At 42.2% G+C, this 21,284-nt stretch overlaps 2 protein-coding genes across 3 annotated transcripts in view; one reads left to right on the forward strand and one right to left on the reverse strand.

The window, feature by feature from the left end:
• SUSD6 (sushi domain containing 6) overlaps positions 1–13,710 on the reverse strand; it is a 56,369-nt gene extending 42,659 nt beyond the window's left edge. Inside the window, exon 1 of one of the 2 annotated variants that reach the window (XM_081186402.1) lies at positions 12,979–13,710. The gene's annotated coding sequence lies outside the window, so the exon portion shown is untranslated. The remainder of the gene's footprint in view (positions 1–12,978) is intronic. The other variant, XM_081186401.1, reaches the window with a different exon arrangement.
• The window catches only part of CCDC177 (coiled-coil domain containing 177), a 41,767-nt gene that overhangs the window by 11,771 nt on the left and 8,712 nt on the right, over positions 1–21,284 (forward strand). The window lies entirely within an intron of this gene.

A 21,284-nucleotide genomic window follows, 5' to 3' on the forward strand; every position in this document is an offset into this window, starting at 1 on the left:
TGATTCAGCAACACAAGACAAACTGCCAAAAGTTCAAATTTTAAGATATTTCACTGAGAAGGAGAAATCAAACTCAACAGTGCTGAATTGTTACAGTTAGCTACACAAAACAGTTAAATCAAATTAACCAACAGAGTTGGCCAGAGATCAAAACTAACCCAATAAAGATTCAAATACTGAGTCAACTATCACAAACAAGAAGTGGAAATGGGGAATGCAAAAACTCAATTCAAGCAAAAATGAAACTACTGTTATGTTTAAGATCCTGTTGTTACATATACAGTTTTTATGAACAGAAAAATTAGACTCCTGGCTTACACACCTCAGTCAAACTCAGCTTTTCAAGGACGGCAGGCCTCCTAAATCACAAACAAAGAAGAAAATTGGGCCTAAACATGGTACAACTGAATCTAGAAGTCTACAGCAGAAACTCCAAATATGGGAACTACACAGATATTTGGGTGTGTGAGAGAGAGGTTATTAACATAATTCCTGCAAATTTGGGGATTTGTTTGGGACTAGGATAGAACAGGATGGGACACTTTTACAGAATGCTTCTAAGAGTATCATTTGAAATCCCTAAACAAGTTACACAAGTCTGCAGAGCAGTGTTAGAAACTCAGATATATAAGCTAATTGCCAAGTGGCACCTTAAACCTAGGTTACAGTTGCCACAACAGAATTTCTAGGCACACAACAGCACACAACAGAGGTGGGGGGTTTTTTGCAGTGGAATTCATTATTATTTTCATTTCTACATTGCTTTATATTTAAAGGAAAAAATTCTCAAAGCAGTTTACAGCACATTAAAACGTCAAATAAAACAATCCAGAATAAGACAAATTCAAGCTTCAAGGAAAATATTTCCAATCCTTCTCGAAGTGACATTTTGCTTTCCTCACATTTATTTACCTACTTAAATTTTATAGCTGCCCCATAACAGAAGTACTCTAGGAAGACAGTGTGGTGTAGTGGTTAGTGTGTTGGATTAGGACCTGGGAAATCATGGTTCAAATTCCCACTCAGTCATGAAGCTCATTGTGTGAGCTAGGGCCACTTAGTCTACCTCACAAGGTCATTGTAGGGATTAACTGAGGGGGGGGGGCAAACTCCTTGAAGAAAAAGGTGGGATATAAATACAACAAATAAGCTTTCTGCATACTGGCTTTAAAAAGCTGGGGGGGGGGCAGCCAGATGGAGATATCAGTTGCCAACCTGGTATCCAGAGATCTCCACGTGGTCACAACTGGACTCACACCAGTTGCAAAACATGCCTGGCACTTGGGGAATTTCTAACACTGCTACAGAGAGAGAAGGTCCTAGTTTCTGATCAATGGAACCCATACTCTTGTTTTCTTTCCCCCCTGCCCCCTTTTTAATCCCCTGACCTGTGCGTTTGCAGAAATTTATCAGCAATACTTTAATTTTTCACAGTTTGCATTCTCAAGCTTCTAACTGAACTGAAAGCTTGGCTTACAGCCTATATTCTGCACTCAGCCTTCTCCTATTCCATCTACTGCAAAATTATGGAACAGTGCATGAAAGGTAAACTGGAAAAATTCCAGTTGCCTGAAATTCTTATGCTGCCTCTTAGAAGTTTGAAATTTTTATTCCTACACAATGATAATGTCTAAAAGAAAATGATGACTGAAGTCTACAGAGTCAGTTTTTACTGCCCTTGTGTTACAGCTACAAAATTAAGGTTTTCCCAGAAAGCATCCCTCAACCCAGGTTTGTACAGAGCTTGCTTTAGAGATATCCAACGTAACCAATTGCAGCAACGCTGGATTTTAAGGGCACTGTCCTTATTAGCAACATGTTTCTGAAACCTGCATTCCAAACATTGTAGAAGAGTTACACAAACATTAACTGCAGAAATACAGGCAATCTCATTTTCAGTGGATCCCAACTGATAATCCTTTTAAAAACATTATCAGGAACTTGAAGATAAATAACTATGACTATACTATGTCTTTACACATATTTGATAAGTAATGGCCCTATAAATTATGGACACACAATACTGATAGCTCTTTTTGCTGATGAAAAAGCAGAAACATACAGTCTCACTATGCACAGCCTACTTAGAACTAAACTAAATGCTGCATGAAAAAATGTGCACTATCACCTGCTCCTCAGAATGCTGATTTGGCAGAATGCAATTAAAATGTTTTACACCTATTGGCAAGGAAAAGGTTGAACAGCCTCCCATTCAAAGTATCCTCCCACCAATTTCCAAATTGATGCTTGTTCTTCAACATGTCTCTATAACTCTAGAAAGTGGGGATGGGGGATTGAGTAATTTAAAGCAGAACACAACAGGTAAGGAAAGGGTTTCTTTCTCTCTCTCTCTCTCTCTCTCTCTCTCTCTCTCTCTCACCCACACCATTTCTCCATTCCCAATTGCCCCTTCTTTACATTAATTAAACAAACACACTCCAAAAACAAAAGTAATGTTGCAAGGAGGGAGGGGCTTTATTTTACCTAATTTGGGACTATATTTTTATCAAACTGGTAGCCTGTGCAATACAGAACCATTTCAATGCTCAGAAGCCACTTCAAAAACGACAAATACTGAGGCTTAAAAGCACACTATTTAAAAGCAGCCCATATTAAAACACTGCCTTGCATCGAAAGCAGCCCTGGCCATTTCTTATCCACAGCCTGCATCAGCACTTTTATCTTAAAGCATCTTATAGTGCCAAGAAAAACAAAAGGCCTATACATTTAAGAAGAGTAACGGATTTTGCCCTAAAATAAAGTCTGTCATTTTCTAATTTAAGCAGATGTGGTTACAGAAGACTGACAAATAACACACCACTGAATGTGACTACAGAATGTGTAAGAACATCATCTGAATGATCATATATAGTCTCTTCCTCACCCCCCAAAAAATTCAGACTATTATTTCTACCTGAAGAATTCAGGCTTTTATGCCATAGGATTTCTGGTGAAGAAGTCTTCCTCATGTCTTCGCCTATTGTTTCTTATTTAAGCCTACCTCATAATTATATACAGAAAAGCCAAGTGAAAGAACAGTTTCCAATTATAAAAGCATACAGTAACATTGAGAAGCTTACACTGAAACACCTGGATTCAAGGACATTAATTTACTAGTAGCGGCATGCTGCATAATTCCCAGTTGACATCTGAAAAGATAATTCATCACTATACCTAGAATACTCTTAGTTTCTGTGATCAGGAACAATGGCTTCTCTTAGTATAGGCCATGGGTAGGCAAACTAAGGCCCAGGGGCCGGATCCAGCTCAATCGCCTTCTAAATCCGGACCGTGGACGGTCCAGGAATCAGCATGTTTTTACATGAGTAGAATGTGTCCTTTTATTTAAAATGCATCTCTGGGTTATTTGTGGGGCCTGCCTGGTGTTTTTACATGAGTAGAATGTGTGCTTTTATTTAAAATGCATCTCTGGGTTATTTGTGGGGCATAGGAATTCATTCTTTTTTCTCCCCCCCCCCCTCCAAATATAGTCCGCCCCCCCCCACAAGGTCTGAGGGACAGTGGACCGGCCCCTTGCTGAAAAAGTTTGCTGACCCCTGGTATAGGCATTTGTTAATCACCACCCAAGTTGATGATCTGAGGTGAAGGCTGTAAAATGTAGTCTACAATTAATCAATATTAAATGCAATGGTCTTCTGTGATTAGCAACAGAGTAACAAACAGGAGCTAGTGAGGTGTCAGCCGAGGACAAGATGAAAATAAATGTGAGTTAACATGCTCTTTTTAGCATTGCTCTTAAGTTCCCACCTCCTCACCATAAGCTAGCTTTGTTGGCTGAACCATATTAGGAAACCTTTCCAGGGTACACAAGCTCACTTACAAACATAGCACAGGAAGAGGCACTCTGACCAAATTATTCAGGAACAAGTAACCAAATGCACATACTGAAATACCATTAGACACTCAGGAAACAAACACAAATTATTGCTGCTTAACTCCCTCCAATCTTGCATTTATTATATTGTGAACTAACAGAAGCAGTCTTAAATATAATCTATATCAGCCTTTCATGTTGTGCTTCATTTAAAATAAAATTCTTGCACGACCATTTCACAAAGACAGGAGTGAATTTTAGCTGAAGCAATGTGTTGGATTTCAAATACAATAGGTAACAGCAAATCTCGAGGCAGATTCAGATAATAGAAATATTAGCACAGACAGCAGATGGGAAATTAGCCGGCTCCTCTGCTTCCTAACTACTCATTCACCTGCAGTCACGTCCATATTCCACCAATATGACCAAAGATTACATTTGTGTGTCAAGCAGCTTATTACATTGCATTAGCAGTAGGATAACATGCACACATTAATCCCTACATCCACCTTTGTACTTCAAGCCACTGTGCTCCTTTTGGTTTCCATTAGCTCAACAACTTACATAACTTCACACTTTACAAGAAAACTGAGTACTCATCTGTCTACTGAAATTGTGAGCAGTGTTCCCTGTAATGCCCAAGACAAATACACATAATGAGAAAATATGTGACATTTTAGTGTATCTTTCATCTTTGTTGGAAGCCGCCCAGAGTGGCTGGGGAAACCCAGCCAGATGGGCGGGGTACAAATAATAAATTATTATTATTATTATTACTCCATATCTGCTATGGTAAACTCTGAAAGGTACACACAGCATATAGAATATGCTTGCTAATAATACTCAAAATGTGAAACAGCTATCAGAAAAGCAATGCTTAAAGGGAATCTCAGACTTCCTTTGAAATATCACCTCTCGCTGCTCAAGTTTATCTTCTTTCTTCATTTTAAGCAGGATTCATGCATCTGGAACCCCATGTAGGGGAGAAAATGCTTGGGGTGCCATGAGAAGCCAAGAAACAGCAAGTAGGAAGAGGAATATGTACCTTCTTCCCTGCCACTTTGCTTTCTTCTGAAGCTGCTTTTCAGAATCACAGCTCTGTTTTATGCATCTGTGTAGTTAGCCCCCAAGAGATTTGCTTTAGGGAACTAACTTGAAAACCAAAACCTTGTAATTAACATTTTCCTCATTACACTTTTTGCCTGTAGGTTTCTCTGTCCTCACTGATTTTTGTCATTCAACCACAGCAGGAACTTCTAAATCCCTTTTGTGGCGTCCACTGTCCAAAGAACTATCTTGAATGTGCCAAAAGTACTAAGGCTAGTGAAAGATAACAAATAAGTCTGAACAGCCACATTGCTGTTCTTTATGGCTAGGAAAAAGAAAGGAGGAAGTTGCCTTTGTTTTGTTCTATCACCTTACACACATTCTTCATGGTTACATGCTGCAGCATGCTAGAGGCACCAAAGTTTCAGAGTTATGTGTCCAGTTTGTCTTTATATATTGTAATCATATGCACTGAGCAGTGCTTCAGTATTCCAGGCAAAAGCCCCATGGATCTTCAGTAGCCAGTTGCATAATTATTTTAGGTCTCCTGTACAATTTCACTGTTCCAAAGATCCAGTGCAGTGCCAGAAGTGCAAGGCTGAATGTTGCAAACACAGGTTCAAAATTCCGATTCAGCCATCAAGCTTCCTGATTTTTCTAATGCTAGCTTAGTTTTAGATAATTGTATTTTTAGAATCAGACATTCAAGACACATACAATATCTCTAAGTATACATTAGTTACTAAGAAAAAAAAGTTGCACCACCCTGATTAATAAGTTTTGAAAAGAGGATTTTCTATATATTAAAATAGCTTTCAGCCTGTGTGCCATTCATTAGTTTAAAAAGCGGTACAGGCAGAGAGTTAAAACAAGAGAATTTTCATGAGTATTTGTAGAAACCGATTTTGCTTCCTCTTGTGCTTTATTAGCTACTGAAGCATTACAATAAAGCTAAAACAACAGAAACATTGAAGTAGCTTAAGACTGCCAAGAAAGAATACCACTACATTCCACTCTGTGTGAAGCAGATTTAAAGGAAGGTTGGGTTGTTTCCAAGACTGCTAATTCCTTGCAGGTATTTATGTGACAGGAGACAAAACGATCCTTTCTTCAGTGAAGATGGATCTCATATGTACATCTGATTTTAGAGTATATCTGCCTCCTACTCCAATCTTCCATTTTTGTGAACCTTTAAGGTCCCAATGTGATATTAATGTAGGTATTGCAATTGACATTCTTCCATTGTTCAGTTTTGTCCCTCATCCCTAGCTCTCTGTTGGTGAATGCTGAACTGACTCAATTCAAATAAGGAAAGAGAAGCACTCCTCTGCCCCTTTCCAGTAAAAGCAGGGCAAGTACCACAAAAAATTCAGTAAAATTTGGCATGAGGAATTACAAGTAATACTTGGTAAAAAATATCATGACATTACAGAAAAAACATTTTTTATTATCTCTTAGGTTATACTTGAGCTATGTTTGTTCTGTGAAAATTTCCTGTTTGCAAACTTCACCACAGAACAAGTTTCCTGTTTGCACTCTCTCTTTGTGCTGCAATCAATGTTGAAAGTTAAATGCCGTCCTTCTATTTTTTGATATGAATTCACTTCAGGAAGAATTAGACATTTAGTATAGTTTCTAAGTTGGAACTGTAGTCACTATGACTATATTCCATTTGATTTGTGCACAGATCTTCATCAATAATTTAAAAAAAACCTCAACATAGTAACAGTGACATTTTCCTTCCTCTCTCCGAAAACTGACATTAACAAAAGAATACATAGTCAGGTAGCAAGAATCTTGATCTCAAATTAAATGTTATAGACTTCAAAAGGGCAGTGTTCTCCAAAGTCACTGCCAAATAATCACACCCATGTTTACCACTTCTTTGAAACTTTCCCCTAACATAGTGAAATCATCTTAAAATAGTAATTAATGCAAATCATTAAACCATTGCAGCAGAAGCATTGTGACCTCCACCAGTGCCCCCACCCCCTGCAAACTTCAGTCCTCATCTCAATATGGAGAAGATTCAAGTGAAAGAGTTACTGCTGATACTTAAATGTTACGTGCCTGGGATTTTTTCAGCCCTGGATCTAATAATGAATTAACGAAGCAGAGTATTGACACTCATAAATGTTCTGATATCATTATACTACTAGAAAACAAGGGATATTCAAGGAAACTGGAAAGTGCACAAAAGCACAACCAACACTCCTTACTTCAACTTTCTCATGTCTCATCTAACTCATGACAATCCCTGACCTGCTAACAAATTAGGAAACATTTTGTCACTTTTTTTGTATGCTCCCCTGGTAGTAAAGCAGATGTCAAATCAGTCTTGACAGGGTAGCTTAAGTAAAGGGGGCTAATTTTTTAGTCTGATCAGATTTGCATGCAGGCCATTCTTAACCTTTGCTGGGGTTTATATATGTTTAAAACTCTTCCTTTAATTGCTTCACTAGAAGCACTTGGAAAAGGTAATGGAAAGAAAACATTTTCTTCTTCTGCAGTTTACTTAATACTGTCTAGATTAGAAGCCAAAGCCTTGAGCAATTTTAACATCAAAGTCATTGGGTAGCTAGAACAGCAACAGCACAGGGAAGCAGCTGCAGTGATTCATGCTCTGGTAACCTCTTCTTTGTATTACTGAAACACACAATACATGGGGGAGTCTTTGAAAACCTTGCAGAAATTTCAGTTGATCCAAAATAAGATGATGGTCAACTAGGACTGGACCTTATGACCATAATACACCAGTACTTGCTTGCTTCCCTCCATCCCGCTCTTTCTTTCTTTTGCACTAGCTTTAAGTATTGTTCTGGGTCCAACTCAAAGTTCCAATATTAAGCTTTTAAAGCCCTAAAAGGTTGCAGACATGTTATCTGAACAATAGTCTCCTTTCACGTAACACCAGCCACATTAAGGACATCAAGGACCTTTTTCAGGTGTTCCACCAAATGAGATCCAGCAAGTAGCTACCGATTGAAGTTTTTATTGGTTGTTTGCTATAATTGGTTTTAGTGTTTATATTGTGCCTGGGTCACTTTTGAATGGAAAGCCCCTTATTAATAGTAATAGTATCAATAATAAGACTTTTCAGTGGTGGCACCCTAGCTGTACAATGTCTTCTTAGAGAGGCTCCCCTGACACCCACACTTAGGATTGATTGGGACAAATTTGAAAAAGACTTACTGGTAATTGTCAAAATATATCTATAACTGTTTGTTCCAAAGTATTATTGTCCTAATTGTGTTATTGTTCATTGTCCATTGTTCTTTTTATGCTTTGGAGTACACAAAAAGTAATTTTCATATTTGTGGGTCTTTATGCTGACTGTGCTCAATACATAAGGACTTTTATTGCATATTATACTGTATCTTTGAATTGTTTTTATTATGCATGTTGTGTTTTTATCTTGTATTTTTATGCTGCGAACCACCCTGAGATCTATGAAGGTCAGTATACAAATTTTAAAAATTCTACTACTAATAATAATACTAACCCAGCCACAAGTCTGACCATATTATTTTAGTTCTCTATTTGCTTTACTCATTAAAGTAAATTTATTATCATTTGTTGGACACCGCCAGGGGTGATACTAAAGGAAGGGTGATTCATAAACAACAACAACAACGGCACACATGCAATAGAGTTTAGCTTACCTGACAACAAATGTATTTCTGAGCCTTAACCACAAACTGAAAATTAAACCAAACTTAACCCTGACAACTCAGTTATTTATGAGGGGGAAAACTGGTTTTCATAACTTTCAACTGCCAATCAAAAACCACTGTACTATGCAAAGGATTCTGGAACATGTTCTTGGGTACCATTCATATGAAGCATGCACCAGCCCTGTTGGGCTTCACTCTTGCCCCCCCCCCCGGACATAATGTGACTCGGACACACCCAACACTCTCCAACTACTGTGGTACCTTTGGATGCGAACAGGAACCATTCTGGAGCCCTGTTCGCATCCTGAAGCGAATGCAACCCGCGTCTGCAAGGGGCGCGATTCACCGCTTCCGCGCATGATGTCATTTTGAGTGTCTGCGCATGCGCGAGCAGCGAAACCCGGAAGTAACAGGTTCCGTTACTTCCAGGTCGCCGCAGAGTGCAACCTGAAAACGCTCAACCCGAAGTATGACTGTACTCACTGTTTGTGAAGAGAAGGAATGCTAGGTAGCTATCTTCTAAGTTTCTTTGCTCTTTCTGATTTCTCACTGAAAACCCCTCATAAGATTCTAAGGATCAAAGCTCCCCAGAAGACATTGTAAATAAAACATATGCAATGACATAGGTTTTCCTCCTTGCAGACAGGCACACAGACTAAGCAGGCTCCAGCTTTTGCTACAGAGGCCACTTATGGAGCTGCTGCTTTGCACTTGCTGCTGCTACCTGCAAGAGAGAGAAAACTGCCCAGTTACCTATATGGCACTGTGGGCATGTAGTTTAATCCAATGCATGTTTGATTTTGTAAGTCAATCAAATTACATTCACTGAGTCAGAGGGCTCCTCCGGATGTTATCTTTGTAGAGTGGGAGCAAGAACACTGCAGTTCAAGTCTAGACTTCTTATATTATGCAAGTGGCATGGGAAGAAGCTGCACAGTTTGCAGCAGTTCCTATGTAGTGAAGCCAACTAAGAGGGTGCCCCAAGTATGACTGCAAAGTACGCTCTCTTTTGTTCCTGCAAGCATAAGTCCTAGCCAATAATTCAGATAACGCTAAATACAAATATCCATGTTATTTTACACAAACCTGTATAAACAAAGCCAAACCATTAGTTAACAAAAAAGGGAAAATATACTCTGCTTTTAAGGTAAAGGTAAGAAGAATTTAAGAAATTTCAGTTGCTACCATCTCTTGAATTTCATGTGCAGGCATAGCTTGAAAGGGAACTGCTGTTTCTATATGTTGTGAAGAAGTACAGGGGTGGGTGGGGGGTGGATGTGCCATTGTAGCCCTAGTTGCCAGGTATAAGTTATCCATACATTGTCCATAAATCCACATAAATGGGCTTCAGTGTTTAGCATTCAAAAAAGAACATCACTCACAACACTGTTTTGTCTTTCTCTGGTAGGGACAGTACCCTGTCTGAAAAGTTTCTTAGGCCTATGCAAGCATTTCCACTTCTCTCTTGCTGTAGTTCTGGGACAGGCAAGTACATTTTATTACATAAGGAGACAAAGTGGCATCCTCCTCCTGCTTCTGCACCCAAGCATCAGGCTTTAGATACTATAGTTCCAAGACTATTTCAACAACCCTGAGCAGAGTTTAGAAAAATCTTAACTTGTATTAGGAAAACAACATTCTCTTTTGTTAAAAACACTTCTTCACTTTCCTTAAGAAACTCACTTTATTTTAAAAAAGAAAGAAAGAAAAACCCTGAATATCTACCATGATAGAAGAGAGCCTGCCAAGTGAAGCTTTGCTACACAATAGCATTTACAGGAACATAAAGAAAGCACAATAAAATAAACTGGCAGTACTTGAGATACAAACAACTTCAAGCATCATCAAGACATTTCAACATCTTCACTTCCTTCCCAGTTCAGACAAATGTATGACACAAGGTTACAATAAATTGTGATGACATTCAGAAACTTCAAAAAAACCAACCACATTTCCTAAGAACTGAAGCTTGCCAAACTAGTGTCTCTTAAATTACTCCTCAGCAGGGACCCACAAATTCGTCTACCACACTTTCTGATGAGACCATCAGCTGGTGTCTTCCTCTGAACCTGTCAAATGGGGCAGTGGTTTTTCCTGTGGATGCACTATACTTTCGGGACACCAGAGTGCCTCAGAAATGCAGCCAAATTCAGGGAAGATCCTCACTCCACTCTCTAGCTCCAAGGTGGAGAAGGCAGCTATGGTTGAAGGGAAGACTGATCCCTTCCCTACTTCTACACTATGAGCTGGGGAAAGGAGCAGGAGGTTATGACTGTACAGCACACAAAGAGAATCCTAGCAGTTTCATAATGTTTTTGGTTAGCTAAGGCTTGCAAATTTGGGGATCCAAGTGTGTGCAGCTCTGCTCATCAGACACTATCACATTTTAAATTACCGTGTACTGTAAGTTGAGTATAGCCATTCAGGAAGAATCTAAAGACCAACATATCTCAACAATTCTTGCTTTTTTCAGCCGCTGGTCTTTTGATACTAGAGTGGTGACTCTTGCTTACAGGCCTAGAATCAAAATGTTATTTCAAATAACAAATAGGTATAGGTATACTGATACTGAAAAGCGGGATTTAGTAAACAAAAACAGCTATGTACTAAATAGATTCAATTGTTTGTATTATCTTTATAGTAGCATAGCTTACAAAATTCTACAAAGCCAATGGGGGCAGACCTAACATGGACAGGTGTACATTCACACACATGTACCCAAAAAGTGAATGTAAACTCTATGATGCAATTCTTCAGCATAAGACAACAATTAAAAACTGAGAATCTCATTAAACCCCCACCCTTTAATATAAGGATTTTTTTTAAGTATGTCCAAATATTGAACAAAAGTTAATCCAGACAGAGGCCTTGTATAAAAATTCAGCTCCTCAGCACTAATATGCTAATATTCAGGTGGAAACCACCACTTAGAATGAAATATTCAATAGAAAGTGTCAATGTACCACTCAAGCTGATCTTGCATATACATTTTATAGGAAAGGAGAACTAATACATGAGAAGACCTTTTGTCAGCACAAGGCTGTGCTGGTTTTTTCTACTTTAAGTTTATTATAGAACACATCCTAGCAGCTAACATTAGGATCAAACAGGATCAGCACACCAGCCACGATTATATACGATTAGCAATTCTTACGTAAAGTTTCGTGGAAGAGGAGCACATTACTGGAAAGCAAAGCATTCACTCTCTCTTAAATCCAATAATGGACTTTTATTCTTATTCATAGGCACAACTATTTTCTCATTACACCTCACAACTTATTTTAAAACAGAGATAAGCATATGAATGCAATATTTCATCTTCTAAAGCCCAAAAGGCTTTTGTAAAATAGCACAACTTTCTAAAGAGATACAGATTTTTATTATTTTTTAAAAAGAGAGTCTTCTTTCTTCCCCTATTCCTCTTTTTTAAAAGAGTGAGGTAGTTACTTACAGCCACACAACTTTCCCCAGGAAATTCAGCATTCGTAGAGCAGCACCCAAAGTACAGATTCAGACACAAAGAAACTAGACATTACCAGAGCCTAAGAGTCATTTCACCACCCACACCACCCGCTAAAAGGAGGTTTCAGAGACATGGCATAAATAAAGATTGTGTTCCGTTATGTCATCAAGCCCCAGAACTCTCTTTAGTAGCTGCCCCCAATGCAGACACAGGACAGGCACATCTGCATTTGAGAATCCATGTTCTCCACTGGTCTTCAACTAGTGGTTTGGGACATGGCCTGGACTAAGACAGGTTAGCACAGCAGTGCAATGATTACAGAAACAGAAGGTAAAATAATAATAATAGGGCCGCTGAATGCTTGTGTGGGTTAAAAACTGCTGCATCTAACTAGCCCATCCTCCAGCAACTTTGAGCGTTCTGGCATCTCCACCACAGCTTTGTCCTGACAAGTTTCCCAGGCGATGATGGGATTTCTTCCCAGGATTTCTCCCCCACCGTCACCCTTGGGAATCTAATCCTCTGTAGGAATTTTTTTTCTGGGGGGGCGGGGACGAAGAGAGTGGCTGTCAGTCTCCATCCACAGATGCTCCCGCAGAAAACAGGGCTCAAGCATCTTCGCCCTCCGCCCTTTTGCCCCAAATCCACCCAAACCGTCGCCGTCTGTACTCGGCGGCTCTTTCATTATTTTCCAGAAGCCGCCCCCCACCCCACCCACCCCCCGGGCTCCGCAGAGCAGGTGTGCGTGTCTGGAAAGGGGAAAGCCCAGGAACTCTTGACAGCCTCCCCCCCCCCCCCCATGCCTGCCCCTGTCTGCCTTCCGCGCTTGGCTAACAAAGAACCAAAGGAGGTGGGGAGGGGTGGAGAGAAGGACGCGCCTTCAGCCCCCTCCACACACCCCACACTTTCCTCGCCCGCCCTCCCCTCCCCACCCCCTTTCCCGGCAGCGGCTCGCTCACCCAGCCGCGGCTGGTTCCGGGAAGAAGGCGGCCCCTTCTTCTTCTTCTCCTCCTGCTACCTCCTCCTCTTCGCTCCAAGGCACTGAGAGGCTGGGCTGCCGCCGCCGCTGTTGCTGCTGCTGCTGCTGCAAGGCCCGCGTGCCCTTGTCTGCCTGGCCCTGGTTACGGCAGGGGAGGGACCCGTCTCCTCTTGGCGCAGGGCTCGGCCAATGCAACATTCGCGGCCGCCAGGGGAAATAAACAAACAAGCGAGGGGTTTTAAATAGATAGAAATGCCAAGGCTAAAGTAGCTCCGGGGCAACGTCGCGAGGGCGGCGGCGAAGGCGAGGACACTCCCCCCCCCCTTCCTCCTCTCGTCTCCTCAGTCCGACCCTTCTTCTTCGCTCCGACTCCGCCGCCGAGTCCCGCTTCCTCCTTCGCCGCCGCTGCCACAAGCAACAGCCGCTCTCGGTCGTTGCTCCGCCTGCGCTCTAGCGCGAGCTCGCCTCACGCGCCGGGCCTGGCGAGTGGGAGGGGAGGGAGGCGGGGGAAAGAGGGCGGCCTGCCCTCCCTCGGCGAGGGTTTAAAGGAGCAGAGTAGCTGCTGCTGCCTGCAGGGTCGAAGTTAGAACCCCGGCGGGAGGGAAAGGATTGATCGGGGCGAGGCTCCCCAGGCCGGAGGAATACAAGGAAGGGGAGGAGCCTCGCCGGCCGGCCTTCCTTAACAACGCGGGAGATCAGCCAGCGCCTTCCCGCACGTGGACTGCCGCCGCCTCCCCGCTCTCCTCGCGCGGCCTCGGCGGCTGTGGGAAGAGGAGGAGGAGGAGCAGCTCCCTCCTCCGGGGCGGGGAATATGGGAGGAAGAGAAACAGGCAGGAGGAAGCGGGCTGGCTCCGTTCTCTTCCCATGTGCGGTGTTGCCCACTTTGCGCCCTGTGGCTTTGGGGTACTTTCGTCTCTTCTCATATTGTGCCTTAACTCTGAGCGCAGGGGGACTGGACTTCTCTCTTTCTCCCCCGCCCTCGTTTTATTTATTTCTCCTCTTCAGCGTTAAATGGGCCAGGGTTGTCAGAGGAGACAAGCTTCCGAATGCAAAATGTTATATACGCTAGAGAACAAGTTGCCAGTTGTGGTTTCTGTCGCCCACCCCACCCTTTCCACAACATTACCCTATCCTTTCTGCCCTCTCCATTTTCTCTTTTGCCACTTTGTATTCTTCCCTTTTATCGGATCAACCTGCTGCATATCCATTCCATACCCATTTCCCCCCATTCTTTGCTCGCAGCCCATCCTCACCCAGTGCCTGACTGGACTTCTGCTGTAGAAAGTCAAATCTCTGGATAAGTTATTTCCCCGCTTTATCAAATGAAATTTCCGAGTCTTGCAGCCCCTCCCCTATCTAAATAAAACACTTTTTAGCATCCAGAAACACACTTTTGTGAGAGAAACCGCCAACACTAATAATTCCTGCTTTTGTCACTAATTTCCCAAAGAGGTGCAGCAAGAGGCGCTCTGAGGCACTTTTCATACAGCTTTTAATCTCATATCTTTGTCACTGGTTTTGAAAGACTACACATTTGTTCTTCTGCTTTGTTTTCCTGTTATCTCAAACTCAAAAGAAGTGCTTAAGGCTTGACAATCTGAAAGTACACAAGCCTTTGCAAAATCAGAAGCCCTCAGATTCTTTGTACCAGGGATGAGGAACTTGTGGTCTCCAGATTCTCCCAAACTACAGCTCCCATCCTTCCTGGCCACTGACCATCCTTCTGCTGTATCCAATTACCGTAAGTCCATCCCAAGAGTAGACTCAAAATTAATGAACCTAAATTAGTCATGTCTATTAACTTCATTAGGCCTGTTCTGAGTAGGACCAGCACTGGATACCACCTCAAAGCCACAGGTTCTGCTCTATATTCTTGCTCATCTGGTGTGTTCATGAGTTAAATTACACTTTGATCACACTCTTTTTTCCAGTGCTCAAATCAACCAAGGTGAAACTGAAAAAAAACTGTCAGAAAGATGTCTCTTTTATGAAGGCCTGTTTTATATTCATTAGGGGAGGGGTGTAATATTTGATACATTTATGTATATTATTCTGTGTGTTCATAATAAAAGGTAAATAAATTTCCTTATTGGCAAGGCGATTATGATGGTATCATCATATTTAAAATTGGCTACACAGCTTAGGTCCAAGCTATCTGAAAGAATGTTTTGGTTCATATGCAACTGCCTGGGATTTGAGATCTTTCTTTGTTTATCTATGCAAGACACTCTTTCTTAGCACCCACAATTGTTTGGGTTTCATATTGGTTATTTGTGTCTGGAGTCCCAAGACAACGACTATCCCTCTTCTGATGTCTAAGTGTGCAAACATAAGGCTACAGAGATGTAGCTCCATGCCAAGCGGCCTGCCATCTGAGCAAATTCTCCCTCATGGTAGTGTGCTGTGTACACCATATCCTGTGATCTTGTGTTGCAACATGGGGGGACGGTTGTCAATTCAGGGATGTCTGTAAAAAAATGTTTTTAATCCCTCCTATTGCATCAGTTTTGAGCTGATGTAGAATCACAGTGTCAACAACAGTGTGGCACTTCAAGTCAACCTTGTCAAGAGCCTGATGTGTCTCGCTGTTCCTACTGCCTGACAGGGGCTCCAACCGTGTCACCTGCCCTGTCCACTGGAAATTCCCCATGGGCAGGCAAGAATCCATTGGGTAACTGGCCACGTCCTACCACGAGAAAAATTATTCATTTGGAAAGCCCCATATGATTATGACATGGCATGAACTAGGTTTTCTTTTTTAATATATCCTCATTCTTTCTCCTTTTGTCTTTTTTTTGGCTCTCCTAAAACATAGTTTTTAATGAGCTAAGAATGACAGTGTAAAAAAGTACCGATTCCAAAGAAATGGAAAATAACAGCAAGGAAAAACCAAATACATAGACAGCACAAAGGAGACATGTGATACCACATGCCAAATATACCCCAAAAGGCCATGAAATCTTTCAAGTCCTGCTGCATCAATCTCTTAAGGAAGATGGGAAGTGTTAGATGAAAGTCAGACAACTGCATCATCTGGCTCAGTATTTGTCTATAATGGTTGCCAGCAGCTCTCCAGAGTTGCAGGCAGGGGTTTTTCCTAGCTCAACCAGGAGATGCCAGGAATTGAACCCAGGGACCTTCAGCATCCTTAATAAACTACAGCTCTGGGGGGGGAAATTGGGGAGACGCTATAGTGCTTTAAATGTATGGTGTGCATGAGGCTAATATTTTACATCCTAACAACTAAGCATACTCAGGGTTGCTTGTATTAAGCAGACTGTGCAAGAATACCCATAAAGAACATACACCTGCATTTCATGTATTTCAAACTTTCAAGAACAGTAGGCGCACACAAAGTGCAAGTTTGGTTCAGTGAAAGCTAAGAGGACTCCTCCCATTTGGCTTCCTGACAGGCACTTTGCTTGTTCCTTAATAATAAACATACTCCAAATGCAATTCAGCAGCCCTTTAGAAACCAGTCATTTCCTGCATTTTACACGTGTGTATTGCAAACATAAAAGCATATGCTAAAAATGACCCCGGGGCCAGGGAGGGAGAGGACAGGTTGCCTGTAAGTGCTGCCCTTTTAGCAGCCTTGATGACACAATGTCAGCCTGTGCACCTTCTAGGATAGCGTTAAATTCACAGGTTCCTGCTAAAAAACACCTGAGCCTTTATAAATAAAATGAAAAAGAGTGTGTGTGTGTGTGCGTGTAGAAAACACACAGTGTATAAGTATGCACAAAATGGCAGGAAGCATTTTGGTTGTGTATGTCGTCCAGAGTGGATGGGGTAACCCAGCCAGATGGGCAGGGTATTATTATTATTATTATTATTATTATTATTATTATTATTATTCCTGACTGAAGTATAAGTAGCAATGACAAGGAAGGCTAATGTAACACACAGGAAGCTTGCTTGTCTGAAAAAAGAGACAATGCACATACTTTTGTAAACCAATAAAATCTTTAATTTTAAAAAAATTATATAAAAAAAGAAAGTTTGCTTGAATTTGGTCCAAGGACATGACTACATGCTAGCTGTCAACAACACATTACCTATTCAAAATGCTCTGTGTATAAACAGCATCTATTCAGAGGCAGGAAACAGCTGTATTATCCACTTACTAGACGATTTCTACTGAGACAGGAAAGCAAAAGGTGAAAGAGCTGCACAAGAATTCCCCTGCTGTTTGTAGCATACCCTCCAGCATTTCTCCAATGAAAATAAGGACGTCCCATTCTATAATGATAATTTTACTATTTATACCCCACATCTCACTGGGTTGTCCCAGCCACTCTGGGCAGCTTCCAACATAAATAAAAACATAATGAAACATTAAAAAAAAAACCCACTTCCCTATACAGCAGGGATGTCCAACTCCCAAGAGATTGCGATCTACTCCTGGAATAAAAAAACTGGCAGTGATCTACCCATTTTTTTGGGGGGGGGGGATCCAAAGTTGTTGAGGTTTTTTTTTTAAAAAGGGGGAAGGGGGAGCAACAGTTCTCCTGCTTTTGGGGGGGCACTCCATAAATCACTCACAAACCAATAGATGCTCCGCAGCTCTCATCTATGACACAGCTTCATCCCCACTGGGGCCGTCGCAGGAAAGCAGGGAACGGATGCCAAGAACAGTCTAAGGACAGCTGATGCCATGGGTAGACCGGCACTGTTGGGGATCCAAGAAGCCTCCTAATGGAGTGAACTTGCAGCAGCTTGCTGGCAGGGACTTCCTAAACACCAATGTACCAGGGTGCCAGCAGCCTAGCAACGACTGACTCACGCCAGGTCAGGAAGGCACACACACGGATGCTCTTTTTCTCCGCAGAGAAAAATGAGCCAGTGATCCACCACAATCTATCACAATCACCCGGGGATCGACATGTTGATCGCGGCTGACTCGATGGACACCCCTGCTATACAGGATTGCTTTTAGACAGCTGGGGGGGGGGTCAGATAACTCCATACCCTCCAACATTTCTCCAATGAAAATAGGGACATCCTAAGGAAAAGTATGACATTCTGAGATCAAATCAGAAATTGGGGCGGCTTCTCTAAATCAGGGACATCCCTGGAAAATAGGGACACTTGGAGGGTCTGTTGTAAGCAGTATAGTCGTACCTCGGGTTACATACGCTTTAGGTTACATACGCTTCAGGTTACAGACTCCGCTAACCAAGAAATAGTACCTCGGGTTAAGAACTTTGCTTCAGGATGAGAACAGAAATCGTTCTCCGGCGGCGTGGCAGCAGCAGAAAGCCCCATTAGCTAAAGTGGTGCTTCAGGTTAAGAACAGTTTCAGGTTAAGAACCGACCTCTAGAACGAATTAAGTACTTAACTCGAGGTACCACTGTATATGCTTTAGTTTGATTTGTGTCTTCGTTCTGCAACAAGAAGCAAAAATGCAGAGGAGAGAACTGCAGGGGGTTTCTCTACCACATGGAGAGACTCCCTAGGTTTTGCAGGGAAAACGGGGGTGTCAAAACTACCTTCTGCCTCACATCCAAAACCATCCAAGGCTGGCGGCTGGATGTGCGTGCCGCCCTCATGCTGCCAGGAAGGGAACCATGGCAGCGGAGAGATGCACAGGCAGAAGCTGTCAGCCAGCTGGCACTGGGAGTTAGGCTGAAGGAGAGCAATGAAGCAGACAAGCACTTGCTTCCCTCTAGCTTGGGGCCTAATGGGGAAGAAAGGACCTGGCTGTGGAAAATAAACAGCTTCCTATCTTCCAAGCCTAAATTCCCACCCAAACAGACCCTTTAAGTCAGCGTTCATCAATGTTTTCAGACCTGGAACCCAACTGTAATTCAAACATACATCATTTGGGGCCCATTTCTCTCTCTCTCTCTCTCTCTCTCTCTCTCTGTGTGTGTGTGTGTGTGTGTTGTTTGTGTGTACCATATATTTGAATGGTGGTAGTGCCGCTGTTTTGACCCATCTTAGCTCAGGCCACAACCCTGTACTGGCTCGCAACACACCTGCCGGAGATCAATGCTTTAAGCTGTGAAATGAGGCCAGCAATTTTAGAGTTTAAAGGTTCCTGGGGGTGAGGTGCAGTGGGGTGGGGAAATTGGTCATGGAGGGCATGCTTGAAGATTCACATTCAGAACAACCTGTCAATAATGATGTCAGTTGATTGGCAAAATGCGAGTGGTGATGTGGTCTAAACCACTGAGCCTCTTGGGCTTGCCAATTGGAAGGTCAGCAGTTCGAATCTGCGTGACAGAGTCAGCTCCCGTTGCTCTGTCCCAGGTTCTGCCAACCTAGCAGTTTGAAAGCATACTAATGCAAGTAGATAAATGGGTACTGCTGCAGCGGGAAGGTAAACAGTGTTTCTGTGTGCTCTGGCACTCGTCATGATGTCCCTCTGTGCCAGAAATGGTTTAGTCATGCTGGCCATATGACCCAGAAAACTCTCTGTGGACAAACGTTGACTCCCTTGGCCTGAAAAGCGAGATGAGCACTGCACCCCATAGTTGCTTTTGATAATAATAATAACTGTCCAGGGGTCCTTTACCTTTACCTTTTTACCAGTTGATTGGCAGGTGTGTTGTCCTGGCCACCTGACAAAGTTGGCCCATGATCTGGCGCACCCTACCCAAAAGGTTCCTGAAAGTTTTCACAATGCCCCAAGGCCTTCAGAGGAACAAAAGAGAGCCTTTGGCTCTGAGGGATTCTGAGTAACTCACCACTCCTATCTTCTCTGCCCATTCCCATAAGCAGTGGCAAGATTTAAAAAAATGCCAAAAGGCTAAACACATGCTATATGTACAGAAGAATATGAGAAAATAAGAAGAGCCTTGCTGAGGTCTATTGAATCCAGCATGCCATTCTCCCCGTGGCCTCGGGGAATCCCACAAACAGGAACTGAATGCAACAACGCTCCTCCCAGAAACTGGTATTCGGAGACATCCCTGAAATTGTAGTCAGTGTTTCAGATGGAAATCAGATTAAAATCTGAGGTTTCCCCCCACCCCCAACTGCTTAACCTGATCCAGGAAGCAATTTCATGGGCGTCAACTGCTCAAAAGTTCTACCAACCATGCCAATCCCGCTTTGTCAATACACCTTCTATTTTTAGCAAATATAGACTAATATAAACATTTAGCCTTTTCAGATCTCGGTGTGGGAAAAGGCACACTGCTTGGGGAGTGTTCTCAAAGCCTTGGAAGTAATTGCTATGGTTGGCTCTTGAGCTTTCCTCCTAGATGAATGGTATTGCCATTCATAACAACCAAAAGGAACTTTAATGTAATGCATGACAATGACAGTGCGTTCTAACAAAGTACTAATGTGGTAATGTGGTAACACACACAATAATGCCATTTGTTCAAGGTCCCACCATGAGTTTCTTATTTTGGAGCGCTTCAGGTGGCAAACCTATTCGCCTTTCAGCCCTTGTTCAATTGTTTGAAAGTTGGTTGATTGAAAAATTAAAAATAAAGTAACTAATAACTGATCAGTGAGTGCCCTCTAGTGATGAAAAATATTCAAATCCTCTGCCTATAGATTGGAAATCCCCTATGACATCTGCCTGTTTACAGTTTCTAAGCACCGCCCTTTAAACTCAAATGTGAAATCTTATCTGGATCTGACTCAGTGTAAAATCTGTGTTTCTTCCTCCAGAATTAAGCACAATGCAAGCTGGGCTGAGCAATACTTTATTCATATTAACCCAGCACAGGAGATATGCCACCACTGCACTGGTAGAACGGCCGCTATATCCAATCCATGCTCAGTCCAGGGCAAGAGGAAAACACCCTAGCAGAAAATGCAGAAGCCAATCAGGAACTATACTGGCAATAATGCCCCTAAGCTGCCTATGCAGGAACAAATAATGAACTCATGACAATCGGAACATAGCATGACTAGTGGCTGTTGCACGTGCTGAGGTGCTGGTGTCTGTCAGGGCTGGTTCAGCATGAAGACTCAGAGATGAATAATAAAGCTAACTCTTTTATTCAAGGCAACAGAACACACACAAACCTGTGGCAGACCCTCCAAGTGTCTCTATTTTGCTGGGACTGTCCCAGATTTACAGAAGCCACCCCAATTTCTGATTTGATCCTGAAAATTTCCCGCTTTTCCTTAGAATGTCCCTATTCTCATCAGAGAAATATTGGAGGGTATGGTAGGATTTTCATCAGAAAAATGTTGGAGGGTATGGAGTTATCTGACCCCAAGCCACCTGAAGGCAGCCCTGTATAGGAAAGGTTTTTATAAAATAATGTTTAATATGTAATTTTTAAAATTATTTTTATATATGTTGGAAGCCACCCAGA

The sequence above is a fragment of the Podarcis bocagei genome, assembly GCF_964188305.1.
Source record: "Podarcis bocagei genome assembly, chromosome: 1".
NCBI lineage: Eukaryota > Metazoa > Chordata > Lepidosauria > Squamata > Lacertidae > Podarcis > Podarcis bocagei.